The 22500-nt window shown below is 40.3% G+C and overlaps 1 protein-coding gene across 5 annotated transcripts in view; it reads left to right on the forward strand.

The window, feature by feature from the left end:
* Nucleotides 1-22500, forward strand: part of sh3pxd2aa (SH3 and PX domains 2Aa) — a 232777-nt gene that overhangs the window by 50243 nt on the left and 160034 nt on the right. The window contains exon 1 of one of the 5 annotated variants that reach the window (XM_061907830.1): nucleotides 20007-20038. The exons of the other annotated variants lie outside the window; for them this stretch is intronic. The gene's annotated coding sequence lies outside the window, so the exon portion shown is untranslated. Of the gene's footprint in view, nucleotides 1-20006; nucleotides 20039-22500 lie in introns of those variants that run through there. 5 annotated transcript variants of the gene reach the window in all.

Below are 22500 nucleotides of genomic sequence, written 5' to 3' on the forward strand. Positions count from 1 at the left end.
GAGGTGTTTCGGGCACTTTGGACTGGTAGGAGGCCACGGGTAAGACCCAGGTCACGTTGGGTAGACTGTCTCCCGGCTGGCCTGGGAACACCTCGGGATCCCCTGGGGAGAGCTGGACCAACTGGCTGGGGAGAGGAAAGTCAGGGGTTCCCTACTTATGCTGCTGCCCCCGCGACCCGACCTCGGATGAGCGGAAGAAGATGGATGGATGGATGTTTTATTTTAAAGAGAAATTATATTTAGTGAAAATTATATTTAGTGCCCAATAGGATTCCTCACTTTGAATCTGCAAATCAATAGTTGGATGTCTGCAGAGGTTTGTCTCGACAGAACAAAGTTGTTGTTTAATCAAGTTATTGGATTATACCCACTTTAAAGCCTTTTTTTTTTTCAAAAAATGGGAAATGGGTTATACCTGTATAGCGCTTTTCTACATTTTTAAGGAACTCAAAGCACTTTGACACCATTTCCACATTCACCCATTCACACACACATTCACACACTGATGGAGGGAGCTGCCATGCACGGCGCTAACCAGGACCCATCAGGATCAAGGGTGAAGCGTCTTGCTCAGGGACACAACGGATGTGACTCTGATGGTAGAAGGTGGGGATTGAACCATTAACCCTCAGGTTGCTGGCACGGCCACTCTCCAAACATCGCCACGCCGTCGTGAAAAATGCACATCAACATTAATATTTCACTTTAAAATAGGTGTAATATGCAAATATGAAACATTTATAAAATGTAAGCTTATGTTTATATGTGCTCCTGTGCAAAAACTTTCAGTGCATTTTAAGTTCCCAGCACGCCGTTTGTTCATGATTTCACACATTTTTATTCAACTCAGTGGCCTAGTGGTTGGAGTGGTAGGTTGTGGGTTCAAACCCCGGCCGAGTCATACCAAAGACTATAAAAATGGGACCCATTACCTCCCTGCTTGGCACTCAGCATTAAGGGTTGGAATTGGGGGTTACATCACCAAAAATTATTCCCGGGCACGGCCACAGCTGCTGCTCACTGCTCTCCTCACCTCCCAGGGGGTGATCAAGGGTGATGAGTCAAATGCAGATAATCATTTCGCCACACCTCGTGTGTGTGTGACAATAATTTGTACTTTAACTTTAACTTTAAACTACAAAACCCAAAACCAGTGAATTTGGCACAATGTGTAATTTGTAAATAAAAACCGAATACAACGTTTTGCAAATCCTTTTCAACCTATATTCAATTGAATGGATTGCAAAGACAAGATATTAAATGTTCAAACTGAGAAACTGATTTTTTTTGTTGCAAATAATCAGAAACTTAGAATTTAGTGGCAGCAACACACTGCAAAAAAGTTGGCACAGGGGCATTTTTACCACTGGTACATGGCCTTTCTTTTTAACAAGACTGATGTGAGTGTGGTGTGGATGAACTTAACCCGATAGAACAGTGTGACGGTCTCAAGCCGTCGTCGTGCGGGTTCTCAGGACCTCCAAGGAATTACATTCTGTCGAGCAGGTGTAGACTTCTTTTATTTTGCAATAAGTAAGTCTCTTGCCGGTTTTCTTTGCAGTCTTCCCCTTTTTCTGCTTTTGTCTCTCTCTCCAGCTTTTCGGCTGCATGCGTCGTCTTCTTTGTGCTCTTTTCCTCTCGCGTTCAGCATCGGCTTCCTTATGGGTCCCTCTCTCTCCGTCTCTCCCCCTGGCGTTTACGGCCGCTGTTCTTTTATACAGTGCGAGAGATTTAAATTGTGCCCAGCTGGGCGACCCACACACCTGATAATATTTGCGTGTTGATTTCGGCGCGCCCCGCCTAGCTGCTTGCTCGCAGCCCATGCCTCCTTACCGCCATCTTGGGCCGGGCTCCGGCGTGCCCTGCCTCGCTGTCGGACTGCCGGCCACGCCTCTCCACAAACACCTTTTTAGATGAATTACAACGGAGACTGAGAGCCAGGCCTTCTCGTCCAACATCAGTGTGTGACCTCACCAAGGCACTTTTGTAAGAATGGTCAAATTCCTATAAACACACTCCACAACCTTGTGGACAGCCTTCCCAGAAGAGTTGAATCTGTAAAAACTCAGAAAAGTGGACCAACATCATATTGAACCCTATGGGTTGGGAATGGGATGGCACTTTCAAGCTCATATGTGAGTCGAGGCAGGGGGCCAAATATTTTTGGCAATATAGCGTAGAATACAAAATAAAAATCCGCTTTGTGATACGTTAACCTGTGCTCTCCCTGTTCCTTTGCCTCCCCTCATTGCCCCATCCATCTCATGTTCTGGACAGTCATGCACCCTCCATTCTTTGTTTCATTCCTACAATGTCTCATTCCACCTCCCCAATCATATATCTTCCCCTTCCATTTGTCTCTGTCTTTCTTTTGAATGCCTTCCATTCTGCCCCCGCACAGCGCCCATATCGGCACACCCTGTCGCTTGAGACTTTCCTCAGCTGAACCACAACCTGCCCATACTTGTGGGGAAGAGCTTACGGACTAGAGACGTTAATGCCGAGGTCTTTTATTGCAACTATATTTGTATCGTTGAAGAGTGAGCGCAACTGTCAAACAAATGTAAATGTTATCGTCAAAGTTCACCAGAATTACACTCAATAAGACACTAGTTGCAAATAACAAATAGGAACTAGAAGAGGCAATTACGGAAGGAATTGTGTGAATGCTCCAATGCTGAAGTTGAACTGAAATGCTGACAGAATGTAGTATGAATGTAAGTATAGTTGGAATGTTGAAATGGTTTGAATTTCCAGGAAAACCGGAATTTGGTTTGGAACTTGGAAAGTGTTGCTTTGAATGTCCAGGATTAGTGGATTGTGTTAATGTCGGAATGGTTTGAATAGGTTGAAAAATGTGGGAATTCTGGAATTTGGAAAAATGGCCCATTCATTTCAATGGGAACTTCTTGTAAATCTGGGAATTTTGGGGAAAAACGGGATTTAAAAAAAAAATGATTAGGAGCATGAGTGTCCTGATTGAGCTGAATTGGTTGGTGTTGGAATTGTTTGTCGGTCAAAAGCTCCGAAGAATGTCCCATTTCCCCCAAAAATGGGGGATTTTGGGATATGCGGGAATTTTTTAGAAAATGGTAAAAAACTTGAATCTTCTGAATAAGTTGAAACGGTTGGTGGTGGAATTTTTCAAATCGGTCGAGAAATATTGAAGTAATAACGTGTAGAATTAGAAATGGTACTATGGAAATCCTGGAATTTCAGGAAAACCGGGAATTTTTCCAGTTGATAAAAAACAACTTTGTTTTTTTTTCCTAATTAAGAGAAATGTTTTGATGGTAGAACGGTTGAAAAATGCGGGAGAAGTAGTCACTAAAACAAAGGGTGGGAATAGGTCTTTGGAAAACCCATAATTCTGGAAAATCCTGGAATATTTTTTAAGTTGAAAAAGGATAGTTTGAATTCCCAGGATGTTGGAATGTGTTGAAGGTCAAGTGGTTTGAATAGGTGGAAAAATGTGGAAATGGTGAAAGTTTGAAAAAGGGCCAATTAATTTTAAATTGGAAAAATTTCCCTGAAAACCTAGAATTCTGGGAAATCTGGGAATTTGTGTAAAGGGAAAGCCAGCAATTACCAAATAGGTTGAACAGTTGGAAGTGCGAACGGTTTGAATCAGATGAAAAAAAAATAATAAGAATAATAAGAAGCTGAATAATAGATTGATTTTGGTGTAGAAAACCATATGGGACGGCGTGGCGCAGTGGGGGACTGACCGTGCGCAACCCGAGGGTTGCTGGTTCAATCCCCACCTAGTACCAACCTCGTCACGTCCGTTGTTTCCTGAGCAAGACACTTCACCCTTGCTCCTGATGGGTGCTGGTTAGCGCCTTGCATGGCAGCCCCTTCCATCAGTGTGTGAATGTGTGTGTGAATGGGTAAATGTGGAAGTAGTGTCAAAGCGCTTTGAGTACCTTGAAGGTAGAAAAGCGCTATACAAGTACAACTCATTTATTTATCATTTATATGTGTGAATGCTTTGGAGCATTCACACATATAGATAGATAGTACTATATATATATTAGGGTTGTCCCGATCCGATTTGAATATTGGATCGGCCGCCGATATTTGCCAAAAAATGCGTATCGGCAAGGCATGGGTAAAGGCCGATCCAGATCCAGTTAAAAAAAAAAAACTCCGGTCCGTGTTTTCCAACACACCGATTTAAATAATACATTCGACTCTTCTGCTGCTAAACTCACTTCCGCATTTTCCAGAACACCTTCAAAACATCTGCAGGTCTGCGCTCTAACCGTTCAGACGGCCATGTGAATTAAAAGTTACGGTAAAAATGTCAGCTGTGTGGGATTATTTTATCCTACAAAACGAAAAAGATGAAGAGGTGGAGTGCAAAACATGCCACAATAAAGTCAAGTGTGGTGGTAAAGTTGTAAGACATTTTAAGGACTCTTGCGAGTGAGAGGCTTTTTAGCACTCATCACAGATGAACACAGGAGGAGGCTGACACCTGAGCATCTTGAAATGCTCGTCTTTGTTAGAAAGAATCTCCCCATTATGCATGGACTTCAATTGTTTGCCCCCCCCCTGACTGGGACAAACAATTGAAGGGAGTGTGTGTTTACATATATATATTTTTTAAGTTTACTCTTGTTAGAGAGCAAGTATTGATGCTGAGTTATAGACATTTTATCCCACTCAGGTTGTTTGTGTGTTTTGATTTTTTTAGTAATGTTTACAGCATTATTTACACTTTATACTGTTCACTTTTTTACTGTTTAATGATGCCATTTCTGTTTGTCATGTATAATTTTTGATATTTTGTGTTCATCCTTGAATACCAACTATTGTGTATTATTCAAACTCACCTAATTCAGCTGGTTAGTTGTTATCAAGAGTACTGAAATCCTTTTCAGCATGAATCTGACAACTAAGTAGGCTAAATAACTTTAAACTTTAATAGATGCTCGGATAGGCCAGTATCGGCCAGTATCTGTATCGGATCGGAAGTACAAAAACAATATCGGTATCGGATCGGAAGTGCAAAAACCTGGATCGGGACATCCTTGATATATATATATATATATATATATATATATATATATATATATATATATATATATATATATATATATATATATATATATATATATATATATATATATATATATATTACTGTATATATATAGATATATATATATACTGTGTATATATCTATATATATATATATATATATACTGTGTGTACATATATCTATATATATATATATACTGTGTGTACATATATCTATATATATAGATATATATATATATACTGTGTGTACATATATCTATATATATATATATATATACTGTGTGTACATATATCTATATATATATATATATATATATATATATATATATATATACTGTGTGTACATATATCTATATATATATATATATAGATATATATATATACTGTGTATATATATATAGATATATATATACTGTGTATATATATGTATGTGTATATATATATATATATATACTGTATATATATATATATTGTGTATATATATATATATATATATCACTCATTATGCAGAGGTATGAATGGCTTGGAATGGAGGTAATTCCAACTGTAAGATGGTATTTGCTAGGGATGCAACGGGAATCAAGAAAATTCACCTTTTTCGACTGCAGTTTTTTGGTTTTACCATTCATTCTGCACAGTGAGGGACAGGAAGTGTGTGTCGTGTCAGCTCCGCCATCTACACGGTGGACATGTGCAGGACTTTTGGCTTGTGATAATGCGAAGCCCTAAGTCTGTAGTTATCTTAGTTGTATGTGTAAGGCTCAAAATGTGAGCAGTTTTATGTATTTTGTTAGGTTAATTGTAATGAGGTACCTATGACCTGTGAGTATACCATACCGTACCATTCCTAGTTTTTTCATACTTTGTTAATTTTTCCGTGTTATATGAATTCCAAGTCTCTTTCTTCTTGCAAACTCCTCTCTAGCATTGCCCAAGGGACAAGCACATAAGTTGGCATACCTTTGGCCTACTTTTGAAAATGCAGTTTGTGTGCTGACTGTGTTCATTTCCATAGATTGAGGCAGTAACTGCTCTCGTAAAGAATGCAGATGTTTGATCAGTCAAGCAGAACTGAGCCCAGCTGAGGCAGTAAATGGCCTTCCATTCCAGAAGAATATCTGCAAAGACAATGTTCCTATGAAAGTACGTTATTCAAATAATTTGTTTCCATTATCTCTTCCCATTATCAGTCGGTGGTTATCGTGGGCTTAGATACTTAAACCAGTTTGAAAGGAAAGCAGATGTGTGATAGTCGGGCTGAGGCAGTAAATGCCCTTTCAATTCCACAAGAGAAAATGTCTGCCAAAGTTTCTGAATATGAGTTTGTTATTCATTCAAGATGCACCGATCGATCGGCCACCAATCAGTATCGGCCTATATCCATGGAAAATTAAATTGATCGGCCAAGGAGACTTGGCCGCTGTTTGCATGAAGGAAAAACCGGACGTGACATCAGGTTGTAGAGGACGCTAAAGGCAGTATACCCTTGAGGCATGCACCCGTTATTGTTGTCCGGGTGGAAATCGGGACACATTTCGGGAGAATGGTTGGCCAGGGAGATTTTCGGGAGGGGCAATGAAATTCGGGAATCTCCTGGGAAAATTGGGAGGGTTGGCAAATTATGCCCTGGCTGACCAAGGGGGCTCGCAGATAGCTAACAGCCAATCTTATCCACAGCTGTGTCCCAGTGTTTACATGCTTATATTGTAGTGCCCCGGAAGAGTTAGTGCTGCAAGGGTTTCTGTACTCGCGTGAAAGATTCCTTCAAAAACTGAAAATCTGTTTATTTGTCACAACCCTAGTAAGGACTGAGGATCACATACTTATTTTCCCTAGTGTATATGAAAGTCCTTAAATGACTTAGATCAAGGGTGTCAAACTCATTTTAGCTCAGGGGCCGCATGAAGGAAAATCTGTGCACACGCGGGCCGGACTATAAACAATCATGGCATAAAAAACTAAAGACAACTTCAGATTGTTTTCTTTGTCTTGACCAGTGCACCTCGAACAACCCATATTACCCCCATTGTAATCAGTCTTCATTGGCTTCTAGTTAATTTCATCATTGAGTTTAAAATTCAAGTCCTGACATTCTGTGCTTGGCATGGTGGGGCCCCTCAGTACATCACTGACATGCTATGCCCCTATTCTTCTGGGCCAGGCTCTTCTAAAGACCCCAAAAACTTGTTTTGAAACCCGTGGAGAACTGGCATTCCAGGCAATGGCTCCCAGACTCTCGAACATTTGCACCAGTCTCTCTGTGATCTTGACTCTGACACATTTAAGAAACATTTGAAATCTTCTCTTTTTAGTAAAGCTTTTAATTAAGGCACCTTTTTGACTATCAATTTCAATTGACTTTGTATTCTTTTCATGATATTGCCCCTGTTGTTTTAATTGAAATGTTGTTTTACTTCATCTATGTTTTGTACAGCGCTTTGTGGTTTTATTTGTGAAAAGCACTTTATAAGTAAAAAGTACTTACTTACTTACTTTGGCCAAAAATAGAACAAACACATTCCGAAAATATTAAAATTAAAATATAGAAAAAAATACTGGCAGCGGTAAAGTTTAGATCAATGAAGGACAGAAAAAAGTGAATGAATGTTTATAATTGAATCATTTTCATATATGCATAAAAATTGTTTTTCTTTGTGGATGTAGAATTGTTTGTGCATATATTAATTAATATACAAATACAAATGTGATATACAAATAAATAAATAAATTATATAAATCACGTATTTGTAAATATATTTTTGAGATTTAAAAATATATACAATTAGCATGTATGCATATAAAAATGTGACATACAAATAAATCAAGAATTTGTATAAATAAACATGTATTTGTTAATATATATTTGAGATTTGTATAAAAATATGCTTGATTTTGTATTTGTATTGAATTTGCATATGTGGATCACTTTGTTAGTTTTGTGTCGATGAGACATTCATCCCACAAACCAGATGCACAAATAAATGTGACCTACACACTCCCCTAGACAGCCAGCAGAGGGCGCAGACATGGTTAGACACTGGGGAGCCAATCAGAGGCAAACCAGGGATGGTCATGATGATTGATTTATGATGATGATTTGACACATTGCACTGATAAGAGATTAGTTTATACAACGGGAGAAGGTCATTAAACGGCATTGATACGATAAAATAAGGAGCTAGCATGACTTTTCAGATTAACTGGATGAATTAGCGTTAGCTAATACAATGCTAACTGGCAAGCTCAGGCCAATTGTGCGTTCTCTCTGTAAAGACGTGGATTGTTTTTGTGCAGAGAACTCCGGACATTTTGCATATAATGCTCTGTGACCCAGACCGCTCTGGCTGCAGTGCCCTCTGCTGGTTGTTCAAGGGAGTGTGTCGGTCACATTTATTTGTGCATATGGTTTGTAGGAAGATTGTCTCATTGACGCAAAAGATAAAAAAAGCGATCCACATATGCAAATTCAAAACACATACAAATACAAAATCCAGCATATTTATATTCAAATTTCAAAAATATATTTACAAATAAAGGTTTATTTATACAAATTCTTAATGTATTTGTATGTCACATTTTTATATTTATACATTTTGTTTATATTTTCAAATCTCAAAAATATATTTACAATTATTTTAAATAATATTTATTTATTTGTGTATTTCATTTGTATTTCTACACTTAATATATGCATATGTATTAATATCATATTGATATACACACATATATGTATTTGTATATATGTATATATATATGTATATATATACTGTATATATATATATATATGTATATATATATATATACTGTACAAATATATATATATATATATATATGTATAATATGTATGTATGTGTATATGTATGTTTATATATATATGTATAAATGTTAATGTGAGACATTTTTAGTGAATTAAGTAATGTTTATGACAGCTTTTTTTCCAAAACACAATATAGACTGTGCGATATAACAGCATGCTGCATACATTTATTTGTTTTCAAAACTGTTAAGTGGGACCCCATTTTAAAGACTTGATGACTTTATGACCATTTTGAAAATTCCTAGCGTCGACACTGATGGAGTATTGGTACGTGCAAAACAGCAGCAGGGGGCTGTGGCCTGCGGGCCGGTTCTAATACTTATCAAATATCATCCCGGGGGCCATGGATAATTATATCTGGACTTTGACACATAGGACTTAGCTCTATAATGACCCCTCTGTTATAATGTTACTGAAAATACAAGCCATGTTGTTATTTAGCATGCTGTTTGTAAATTATGACACACAGCAAAGTTCAACATAGTGACCTTTGACAGCTGCACGTGTGTAATGCATGCTTGCTGTGCTGAAATGTTATGGTGTGACACATGTTATTGAAGGTCAGGTTTTTTTCATGTCGCTCAAACCAGCTCAGGAATAATTTCTTACCAAATTCAGGGATGAGCTTAACTAACATGTACATACACAACTCTTATTTTTTTGTGAGAGTGATTGGAGCACATATTTGTTGATCACAAAAAAACATTCATGAAGTTTGGTTCTTTTATGAATTTATTATAAGTCTACTAGTAATGTGAGCAAATCTGCTGGGTCAAAAGTATACATACAGCAATGTTAATATTTGCTTACATGTTCCTTGGCAAGTTTCACTGCAATAAGGCGCTTTTGGTAGCCATCCACAAGCTTCAGGTTGAATTTTTGACCACTCTTCTTGACCAAATTGGTGCAGTTCAGTTAAATTTGTTGGTTTCCTGACATGGACTTGTTTCTTCAGCATTGTCCACACGTTTAAATCAGGACTTTGGGAAGGCCATTCTAAAACCTTAATTCTAGCCTGATTTAGCCATTCCTTTACCACTTTTGGCGTGTGTTTAGGGTCATTGTCCTGTTGGAACACCCAACTGTGCCCAAAACCCAACCTCCGGGCTGATGATTTTAGGTTGTCCTGAAGAATTTGGAGGTAATCCTCCTTTTTCATTGTCCCATTTGCTCTCTGTAAAGCACCAGTTCCATTGGCTGCAAAACAGGCCCTTAGCATAATACTACCACCACCATGCATGACGGTAGGGTGGTGGTTCTGGAATTAAAGGCCTCACCTTTTCTCCTCCAAACATATTGCTGGGTATTGGGGCAAAAAAGCTATATTTTTGTTTCATCTGACCACAGAACATTCCTCCACAAGGTCTTATCTTTGTACATGTGATGTCAGCAAGACGATAAACCCTGTGCTGTTTTTTGGGGGAATTAATTCTTCCTTCATTTGTTACCAGATCCAAACCATCTTTCTTTCATTTAACCACTTGCACCACAGCTAACGTTACCCATGCCGCTACCTCTCTGCTCCACGAGGGCGTATACGTGAGCGACGTATGTAAGAAGGTGCGCTTGTTTTAATGTCTCTGTGAGAAGCAGAGACAAGAGAGTGAGAAAAGCCTGAAGTGTAATGCCCGCAGCTAAAAGCAATGGCGTGAGAACGTATTCTCGAATATCAAGATATAGTCATTTTCGATATTGCGCAGAGACAAAACCTGAGTATATTCGATATATCGCCCAGCCCTACTGCAAACTCTATGAAAGAGGTTGACAAGGAAAGACTGGTGACAGTTATGTGCAGAGTTTCATACACTTCTGGTACCAGAGTGCCAGATTATATTTAGAGCTCAACAGTGAGTGATTATGGATGGAAAAAAAAAAGGTCTTCCTCCAGCTAAATCCAATTGTGTCCCCCAACGAAGCCCTGCTAGGCTGCAGGTTCGGATATTATTTTGTCCTCCCAATAATAAAAAGGCTGGCACTAAAGGCTGGATGGCTGCTGGGAGACAACATGAGTTTGTTATTAACTACACATCTGCTAACAACCAGAGCAATAACTTCCTCATGTTGCGTGCTACTGTTGTTCATAACAACCAGCATGCTGGGTGTGCGGCTTTTGAAGATCACATGAGTGCCTGGTCATGCTGGTCATGAGTTTCCAAAGAGTTTGAACACTCGCATGTTTATTTCTATTCCACTCGGGTCCCGCAGTCACAAGCCCGCCCGACAGGAAGTCCGGAAATCAATCCGCTGTCCAACAACTGTGCTGCATCCCCCTGAGTTGATGCCAACAGACGTTCACAGTTCCTTATATGGCGGCTCTATTCTTAGTGCATTGCATGGGATGAAAGTAGCTGCTGCTCGTCTCACTCCGAGCACAGTCCCGCACTTGTGCTCGGACCCGCATGGATGCATTGCACTGTACAGTAGAAAGTGAATGTTTGCTCTAACACTCTTTTAATTCTAGAATCACATGTGAGCGTCTGTTTACCCTCAGTGTCTGTGGAATTGGATTCAAGCAATCTACATTTAGTTTAGTTTCTATAGTTCATTTCGAATATGAACACAGTTACAGTAAAATACATCACAATTTCACATAATTTCACTTTACATCATGTCCGAAAAGGAGTAAGAAGCACCGTGTGTATATGCGGCGTATAGTCTGGTCCAGCTAATATATGGTAAAATATTTAATAATAATAATAGATTTTATTTGTAAAAAATCACTTTCCATTGAGCAAACAAGCTCAAAGTGCTACAGTGTATTAAAACAATAAAAACTACAACGAGTTCGCATTTATCTAAAAAAAAAAGACTTTTTTAAAAAGAAGAGTTTTTAAGCCTTTTTTAAAAGTATCCACAGACAGTGGTGCCCTCAGGTGGTCAGGGAGTGCGTTCCACAGGCTAGAAGCGGCAGCGCTGAAAGCCCGGTCTCCCAATGTACGTTGCTTTGTCCTCAGAGGTTGGTAGGAGGTTAGCCCGTCCGGAGCGGAAGTGTCGTGTGGAGGATTTGGGGGTGAGCAGTGCTTTGAGGTAGAGGGTGGTAGAGGGTGGCATTTCCATGGAGGCACCGGTGGGTTAGTACAGTGGTTCTCAACCTTTTTTCAGTGATGTAACCCCTGTGAACATTTTTTTTGATTCAAGTACCCCCTAATCAGAGCAAAGCATTTTTGGTTGAAAAAAAAGAGATAAGGAAGTAAAATACAGCACTATGACATCAGTTTCTGATTTATTAAATTGTATAACAGTGCAAAATATTTCTCTTTTGTAGTGGTCTTTCTTGAACTATTTGGAAGAAAATATATAAAAATAACTACAAACTTTTTGAAAAACAAACAAGTGATTCAATTATAAATACATATTTCTACACATAGAAGTAATCATCAAGTTAAAGTGCCCTCTTTGGGGATTGTAATAGAGATCCATCTGGATTCATGAACTTAATTCTAAACAGTCCTTCACAAAAAAAGAAATCTTTAACATCAATATTTATGGAACATGTCCACAAAAAATCTGGCTGTCAACACTGAATGTAGCATTGCTGCATTTCTTTTCACAGTTTATGAACTTACATTCATATTTTGTTGAAGTATCATTCAATAAGTATATTTATAAAGGATTTTTGAATTGTTGCTATTTTTAGAATATTAAAAAAAAATCTCACATACCCCTTGGGATACCTTCAAGTACCCCCAGGGGTACGCGTACCCCCATTTGAGAACCACTGGGTTAGTAGGTAGACTTTGTATTCAATCCTGAGAGGAACAGGAAGCCAGTGAAGGGCTTTGAGAACCGGTGGGATGTGGTCGTATTTCCGCACTCTCATCAGAATTCTAGCAGCACTAATCTGTAAGTACTGCAGCTTCTGGATGTTCTTGTTGGGGATCCCGACAAGAAGTGAGTTGCAGTAGTCTAGCCTGGAGGATACAAAGTGAAATGGTAGAAGGAAGTCGTGCACAGTTTTATTTGAGCCTCAAAGGTCAGGTGAGGGTCCGTTCTAACACCCAGATTCGTGACTGAGGATGAGAGGTGAATGTCGTGGCCGGAGAAGGTGATGCTGGTGATGGTGTATGACTGGGTCTGATGTGGGGTGCCGACTAGAATGGCTTCGGCTTTGGAGCTGTTCAGTTGCAGAAAATTGTTTCATCCACGCCTTTATCTCCTCCAGGCAGTTGGTAAGTGTGGATGATGGCAGGGCTGCAGAGGGTGTTGGGTTGGTTTTCAGGTAGAGTTTGGAGTCATCAGCATAGCTGGGGAATGGTATTCCGTGCTGGCTAATGACACGGCCAAGGGGGAGCATGTAGAGTGTGCAAAAGGTGGGGCCGAGGACTAATCCTTGAGGGACACCACAGGTGACAGAGTGTGTGTCCGAATTTGCCTCTCCCAGAGAGACAAACTCTGTTCTTTGGGTGAGGTAGGACGTGAACCAGTTAGGGCAGTATCAGAGAGTCCGATGGTGGAGTGTAGGCGGTGTAGCAGGATGCGGTGATGAACGGTGTCAAATGCTGCAGTGAGGTCAAGGAGGATGAGAAGGGATCGTGAGCCAGCATCAGCAGGTCATTGGTAAACCTGATCAGGGCAGTCTCCGTGCTGTGGCCAGAGCAGAAACCAGACTGGAACTTTTCATAAAGGTTGTTGGTTTTAAGATGGTCATGAAGTTGGGCAGCAACTACCTTTTCCAGCACCTTTGAGAGGAATGGGAGGTTTGAGATCGGTGGGTCGGTTATATCTTCTAAAATTTAGTGGGTGTGGCTTACATGCTGGTGCAATCCATAGTCCGAAAAATACGGTAGGTTAGTTGGCTAAGGACAACAGCATCAACCAGTGATGACATCAAAGAGGTGCAACAGCGCTGAGGGTAAATAATTAAGGGTATGTAGTTGAGGGAAGGCTAACACAGACATCCGCCTTTGTAGTCCGTGGAGAGGCCGTAGTCAATAAGCTTCTTTTTCTCTATCCTATAGGCCATTTATCCTCCGCTGTTGCCATTTATAATAAAATGTAGTGTGAAGTTCTTACTTATATAAGTCAGTAAACTCGCCATGAAAGTGCTAAAACATACCGGTGTGGTGAGTTTACATTATTCACCCAAGGAATTTTAGTCATTAGAGAGTTTTGGCCGGTTGTTTTTTCACGGGACACATTTCCAGCCTTGTTGTTACACTATTGATCCACGGATGAGGAGATGCTGCTCCTGCATTGATTGAAGTAAAATCTGAATGTCATTAAAACAGTTAGCGCCATCTTTTGACACTTCTTCCACTCCCGTCCTTGCACGCTACAACAAAGATGACAGGGAGAAGACGCCGCCGAAGGTGATCCCCGTAAATAAGACCACCTACCAAATGGAGCCTTCGGAAGAGACTGTCAGAAAGCAGCTTGAAGATGATCTGTAAAACATCATCTATGCAACATTTTGACCAAAGAACCGCCATTACACTAGGAAGTGTTTTAAATTTAGAAAAAAAAATTATAATGATATGTCTCATTTAATTCAGCATATAATCCGGTACGTTTTATATATGAAAAAAGATCGAACATAGACCATTCATCTGGTGCGCCCCATGGTCCGGAAAATATGGTATCACCAAACGATAGATATCCCATATGACTCAAAAGGTGTCTCATCAATCAAGACCAATTTAACTAATGATGCGTTGATCGTTGGGACACCGATCAGTATCGGCCTCGTTTTGTGAAAAACTATGTTCAGGTGTGTCCTAGTGAGTGACAGCTATAAATGCATTTTATTCGCTATTTTAAGTACTGCATTTGAAACTGAGTACTGGAAAATTAAAGACTAAAATAAATACATAGCATAAGCCAGCCAGTGTTGTTCTTGTTATAGGAGGGACAAGAAAGAGTGAGAAGAGCATGTAGTGTAATGCCCGCAGCTAAAAGCAACTGCGTGAGGACGTATACTCGAATATCACGATATAGTCATTTTCTTTATCGCACAGAGACAAACCCGCGATATATCGAGTATATTCGATGTATTGCCCAGCCCTAGATCAATCCCTAAATCAGTCTATACCACTGGTAGTATCAGTACATGATCCATACCAGAGTGACAATATTTTTATTGTCAAAAACCCCTGATAGGAACACTCCTAGATTTGACCATTCTGATACTGAGCCAATGAATCCACCACCTAAATCCTAAACACTGAGATCAGTTTACAAATCAAGTAAACATTTTAATCTTTTACTGGAAAACTAACATGTAATGTACACACTCTGACAACACATAAAAGATCTGTAGCCTCTTGTACTTTTTTTTTTATTATTATTTTTTTTTATACCTGACTCCCAACATTTATATCAGTGGTCCAGGGCTCTTGAGCATCCTCCAATCACATCGCTTCGCAACACTTCCTCACACTCTCTCTGTGCTGGTTACCAAGGAGACAGTGAAGTAAGGTTCTTAGAAGTAGAGCAATGAATTGGCACTGTGTTTTCTTTCTTTCTTTTTTTTCCCTTCTTGATCAAATTCTAGATACATAATGGGGCAGAAAATCACTATCTGGACTAATAATTTGTGTTAATAAAGCAAGACCCAGTGAAGTGTACAGTTTGTGTCTACGCCTCTGTAATGGCTGTCCTGACAGCTGGTGACCTGATCTAAATAGTCACACCTGTTCTCACCATTTCCACTCCATTCCTGGCAGGATGCAATGATGCCTCTTCTTGCCAGGAATCTGTCGTCTGTGAGGGGATCACATGTAGAGAGCCAGCTACAACCTGCTGGCCCAGAATAATTTAGAATAATGAGCTGGACTGTGGTGTTGCGAGGCGATGAGGAGTAGGGATGGTGTCAGGAAAGATGCTATGGACTCTGGAAATTAGAGGTTGATGAAGAAATCTGACGCAAGTGTAACCAATTCATGACGAAGAAAATCCAAAATGCCTTCCTGCTGATATTCCCTTCAAAACTGTACATGCTAGGTTTGATCCGATGCAATCTCCCAGCAGGCACAAGACATTAAAACAACGTCGAGAACTCGTTGAATTAGGTCCTGACGTTGAGCAACAAAAACCTAACGTTAGAAAAACAAGTTTTTTGACAATTTTCAATCAATTTTGGGTTCAGGCGTTGATTTGACCATTGACAATTGGTCATACTTAAAGTTGGAACAAGAAGTTTTTTGACAATGTTCAATCAATGTTGGATTCTGGCGTTGATTTGACCATTGTCTATTGGTTATACTTAAACTTGGAAAAAGACGTTTTTTGACAATGTTTAATCAATGTTGGGTTCTGGCGTTGATTTGACCATTGACTATTGGTCATACATAAAGTTGGAACAAGAAGTTTTTTGACAATGTTAAATCAATGTTGGGATCTGCAATTGATTTGACCATTGACTATTAGTCATTTATCCATGTGGAGGAGTTCAAGTACCTCGGAGTCTTGTTCACTAGTTAGGGAAGAGCGAATCGTGAGGTCGACAGGCGGATCCGTGCGGCGTCTTCAGTAATGCGGATGCTGTATCGATTCGTTGTGGTGAAGGAGCTGAGCCAGAAGGCAAGGCTCTAAATTTACTGGTCGATCTACGTTCCCATCCTCACCTATGGTCATGAGCTTTGGGTTATGACCAAAAGGACAAGATCATGGGTACAAGCGGCCGAAATGAGCTTCCTCCTCTAAGTGGCGGGGCTCTCCCTTAGAGATAGGGTGAGAATATCTGTCTTCCGGGAGGAGCTCATAGTAAAGCCGCTGCTCCTCCACATCGAGAGGAGCCAGATGATGTGGTTTGGGCATCCGGTCAGGATACCACCCGAACGCCTCCCTAGTGAGGTGTTTAGGGCACGTCCGACTGGTAAGAGGCCACGGGGAAGACCCAGGACATGTTGGGAAAACTATGTCTCCCCGCTGGCCTGGAAACATCTCGGGATCCCCTGAGAAGAGCTAGATGAAGTGGCTGGGGAGAGGGAAGTCTGGGCTTCCCTGCTTAGGCTGCTACCCCTATGACCTGACCTCAGATAAGCGGAAGAAGATGGATGTATGGACCTCTTATCCAGACAGGCTTCATCAGTTCATGCTCATCGACTTAGTTTGGTCAGATCTAGTCTAGATGCTGGTTCCAAAGCCCTTACAATTTATACTCTTAACAAAAGCTGGGCGTGTCCATGCAAATGTGATTTTTCGCTTTACAAAGAGGTGACCTTCAGTCAATGCCAACAGCAGTCATTAAAATGGAATTCACTTTGTTAGCGTGGAGGTCTTGTGTAGCTAAATGATCAAAATGAGCACCAACAGCACAAAATCCTTCAATAGATTGGAGTCACCCGTGTTAACATTCCACTTGGTTGTATTAGGGGAACTTGAACGTTCAAAAAACTCCTGTTTGTTGGAGGCTAAATTGATCTGGATCTGGATCTGGATCTGCCTTCTGGGAGCCTTTTGGCCATGGAGACCAGCTGCTGGGTCTCTGCCACACCGGAGTCCGTTTGGAGAGACTGGAGGAGATGCAGATGAAGAGATAGGGCTGCGGAACTAGCACTGAGCGCAGGGACGGACAATTTTCACTTTATCTTGGCTGAATGAGCAGGTATTGGACACATCAGTCTCCTTAGACGCATCCTAGCTCATCGATACGGACTGGACACTGGCTGAGTTAGTGGGCGGCCGAGAGTGAAGTCGTCTCTCTTGGTTGCTTTGTTGGGTCTGTTCCTGTCTCTGTCCGTGCTCCCTCCACCCCATCAGACGTGCCTTGGCTGAATGAGCAGTTATCGGACACCTCAGTCTCCTTAGACGCATCCTCGCTCATCCATGCGGACTGGACACTGGCCGAGTTAGTGGGTGGCCGAGAGTGGAGTCTGCTCTCTTAGTTGCTTTGTTGGGTTTGTTCCTGTCTCTGGCCATGCTCGCTCCACTCAAGCAGACAATGGCGTGGAACGCCGCAGAGGCCACCATTGTGTATGTGTTTCTTTTACTTTTTATTCATAGCTGTATGTAGAAGTGGCTGGTTGTATCAGCTCTGCTCTTTTAATGTCTTTAATGTCCTTTTTGTTCGTTGATGTTTGATGTTTCTCTCTTACAAGTGTGTAAGAGGGATGTGTGCTATGGCTATGAGTTGTTTTTTTCCTTGGCCTCAGTCTGGACCCCCCCCCCCTCTCAAAGAGAGGCTTAGACTGATTGTTTCCCCCCAATTGTTTACCTGTATCTCAGCTTTTTTGTAAGGGGCGCTGGAAGTTGGCAGACCCATCAGCGATCCTGTTCTGTCTCCCTGTAATGTTTGTCTGATCTTGAATGGGATTTTGCTGAAAATTTTAATTTCCTCTCGGGGCTTAAAAAAGTATTTCTGATTCTGATGTGATTCTGAATCTAAATTTCAGAGCTTTTTAGGAATGCTTCAAAGGACAGTGTCATATGTGGGAGACAGGTGGTGTCGCACCTCCTCTGTATAGGGATGGTTTTTCAACCTTGATGTCGATAGCTTTCCTCACTCCACTTTTGAACCATCCGTCCTCCCTGTCCAGAATCTGTATATATTTGTCTTCAAAGGGCTGTTGAGACGCAGGTAGACTGCTGAGTCTTGACTTAAAGAGTTTGCTCGTCCATGCTGTGCCATATGCCGGCTTAGTGGTTGTTTTGTTTCTCCGATATATAAATCAATGCATTCATCATTACACTGAATAATATTCACCAGGTTTTTTTTTGTGGGTGTAGGGTTTCTGGTCTTTGGGATGCTCTTGGTTGGTTTTGCTTGGTTTGAAGTGTACTGGGATGTTGCGTTGGTTTCTCAGACACCTGATACATATGAAAGGACAATGTTATTGCGTCTGTCACCTTTTTCTATCTTTCTTTCTTTTTTTCTTTCTTTCTTTCAGAGAGTGAGAGAACGCTGTCGACACTAAGCAGACATAGCTTCCAGCAGCCTAACAGATCAATTAAACTGATTTATGATTTTGTAACGGGCTATCAGCCAGGTTGTTTTACGTTCTGATTGATCCAGGTAACTGTGTACCAATGCACTCACTTTAAAAACCGATTTCTGATTCATATTGGTTATTTGTTACACCCCAATGGCATCTTATTCATCTGTCCCTAGGCGCCATTAACTTTTGTAACTTTTACATACATACTTACTTTAATCTGCATCCGCATGTGCTATGGGTGAAACTGTTGGCCGACGTAAATTTGACATCAATAGCTGTTGACGTCCTTGTGGAGGTTTCTTTCCTCCGGGTTCCTCGTACCACCAATCACCGACATGACAGCTCCTTTTAAGGGCACTTTTTATTTTTCCAATAGTCTTTTTATTTTGGCTTTTCAGCAAGTGTCTTTTCTTCTGTCTGTCTCTCTCTCGCTTGCGCTCCACCTCCAATTCCCCTCCCCTCCCAGCTGCCGGCTTTTAACAGAACCACAAGTGATTAGATAATCAGGCCCAGGTGGGCTATCTATACACTTGTCGCTGATCACAAAGCCGGCCCTGGCACACCCTGTTTTGCTGCATGTCCGCAGGCCACGCCCCCCCTCAATTGTCATCATTCGCGTTTTTTTCCGGACAGAATTGAACGTTTGCGAGACAAAAAAAGTCACTGTGATAACACTCTCCTCGGTAAGATAGCTAGCTCCTCAGCTAGCTAGCTAATGTAGGAGAGACATAGTTGTGTGAAAAAACAGATTTAAGTATAATTTTAGCTAAAGTCCGCCAACTAAACTTTGTCTATCTATCTTTGTTGACTCAACGTCATCACAAACTTCACTTTTAGCAAGCTACGTAGCTTTGGTGTTGTTTGGTTACTTTGTTCTGATACTTTGTCTTTATCAGCACTTTGCTTGTCTTTGCTTTTAAATGGACACAAAGAGCCTGATCGACTAAGATCCAAATACTATGCACTAAACAGCCATGCAAACTATACAATTGTGTGTGCTATTAGTATACGTGTTGGGTGTGATCTACCAAGACTGTACAATTGACAAGTATGTGGAAGACTCTTTCTTCCGGGTTTTTCGGACCACCAAGCACCAACATGACATGTTTATTTTTCAATAAATCGTCTGTTGTGCTTTTTAGCAATTGTCTTTAGTGTCTGTCAATCTAGCTCGTACTCCACCTCTCCTTCTGCCTTTTAACAGAGCGACAGCTGATTACATATTCTGGCCCACGTGATCTCGAAGCCGGTCCTGGCACACCCCGTTTCGCTGCAACATCAAACGTCACGACCCCTCCACAAAGTAAAAAGTAGCAAGACTGCCATATTTATTTATGTTGTTTTTGCTTGTGCTATGTGACATTCACTATGAAGTCAACCTTTTTACTGCATGTTTATGTTATCGTGCTCCTCCCACCTGTGGAGTTTTGCTTTGTTTTGAAACATGTAGCAGACATATACCAGTTTTTAGAGGCACTTTAGAAGCAGTCTTCACAGCTGTCTTCTAAGGAACTTTTTTAAATGCTTCGACTTACTACAAAGCGCAATGTTCCAGACGCAACAAAACGCATATTGAAAGATTTTTTTTTATATAGGAGATACTGTATGTCCCGTGTGTCAAAGTCAAGACATTAATCCTCTGCTGTTTCCATTGCTAATATAAATTAGTGTAAAGTTCTAACTTCTATCATGCTATGAAAGCGCTAAAACATACCGGTGTAGTGAGTTTAAATTATTCACCCGAGGAACTTTAGTTATCAGAGAGTTCCGGTCAGTTGGTTTTCAACAGGACACATTTTTGGTGTAATTGCATTGTTGAGCCACAAATAAGAAGAAGCTGCTCCGTTATTGATTGAAGTAAAGTCTTAATGTCATTAAAAAAGGTTAGCTGCATCTTTTGACACTTCTTCCACTCCCACCCTTGCACGCTACAACGCTACAAAAAAGACCACAAGGAAGTGTTTTACATTCAGAAAAAAATTAAATAAATATGACTATTTTAAAGCGGCCTATAATCCGTTGTGCCTTATATACGAAAAAAGATCAAAAATAGACCATTCATCAGCGGTGCTCCTTGTCTCTACCACTAAATGGTAACACCCAAATAAGTTTTTCAACTTGTTTAAGTCGGGGTTCTTGTTAATCAATTCGTGGTCAAATATATACTATCAGCATAATACAGTCTTTGAATTATTTACATTATTTACAATCCGGGAGGTGGGATGTGGAGAAGGTTGGGAGGGGTGGGGGTTGGGTTTTGTTGATATCAGCACTTTAGTCATCAACATTTATATCCATCCATCCATTTTCTACCATTTGTCCCATTCGGGGTCACCTATCTCAGCTGCATCCGGGCGGAGTCGCCACCTTATTTATCAATTATATCATCTAAGAAATGGAACAATGGTACAATGTTGTAAGTTAAAGTGGAGTGGTAATTTTTTTTTTTGGTGACACCCAGTGGCCCAAATTATTCATGAACATGAAGTTAACGGCGTGGCGCAGTGGAAAAGTGGCTGGGTGCAACCTGAAGGTCCCTGGTTCAATTACCACCTAGTACCAGCCTTGTCACGTCCGTTGTGTCCTTGAGCGAGACACTTCACCCTTGCTCCTGATGGGTGCTGGTTAGCGCCTTGCATGGCAGCTCCCTCCATCAGTGTGTGAATGTGTGTGTGTGTGTGAATGGGTAAATGTGGAAGTAGTGTCAAAGCGCTTTGAGTACCTTGAAGGTAGAAAAGCGCTATACAAAAAAAGAAAAAAAAAGAAAGAAAGAAAGTTCATAATTGATGCGGACATGTTTTTTACTGGATTCATTCTAATGCACTTCTGCTTTGTAAATATTGCAACTATAATTATTTTAGTACTTTAATGTTAAGTTAAAGTAAGGGTTGTACTTGTATAGCGCTTTTCTACTTTCAAAGTACTCAAAGCGCTTTGACACTACTTCCATATTTACCCATTCACACACACATTCACACACTGATGGAGGGAGCTGCCATGCAAGGCGCTAACCAGCACCCATCAGGAGCAATGATTGTCACATACACACTAGGTGTGGTGAAATTTGTCATCTGCATTTGACCCATCCCCTTGTTAGCACCTTGGAAGGTGAGGGGAGCAGTGGGCAACAGCGGTGGCCGCACCCGGGAATCATTTATGGGGATTTAAACCCCAATTCTAACCCTTGATGCTGAGTGCCAAGCAGGGAGGTTACGGGTCCCATTTTTATAGTGTTTGGTATGACTCGGCCTGGGTTGGAACTACCGATCTCAGGGCGGACACTCCTACCACTAGGCCACTGAGTAGGTGGCCCAGTGTTACTTGGTAATATTAAAAAAACTAGCTGTTAAAGATTGCAATATTGTTTTGGTAATGACATTTATTATATATGTCTGTCTTGCGTGTTATTGTGTGCTTAGCTGTTGTGTAGCTGCTAGCACTTAATAGCTTATACTATGCGTACCGCATATATATATATATATATATATATATATATATATATATATATATATATATATATATATATATATATATGTGTGTGTGTGTGTGTACACATATGTATGTATATATGTAAGTAAATATATATGTATGTATATATATATGTATATGTATATATATATATATATGTATATATATATATATATATATATATATATATATATACATATATATATATATATGTATATGTGTATATATATGTATGTATATATTGTAGGAATTTTAAATAATTTATTTGTAAGTTATGGTGGAAAATAAGTATTTGGT

The sequence above is a fragment of the Nerophis ophidion genome, linkage group LG01, assembly GCF_033978795.1.
Source record: "Nerophis ophidion isolate RoL-2023_Sa linkage group LG01, RoL_Noph_v1.0, whole genome shotgun sequence".
NCBI classification, from domain to species: Eukaryota; Metazoa; Chordata; class Actinopteri; order Syngnathiformes; family Syngnathidae; genus Nerophis; species Nerophis ophidion.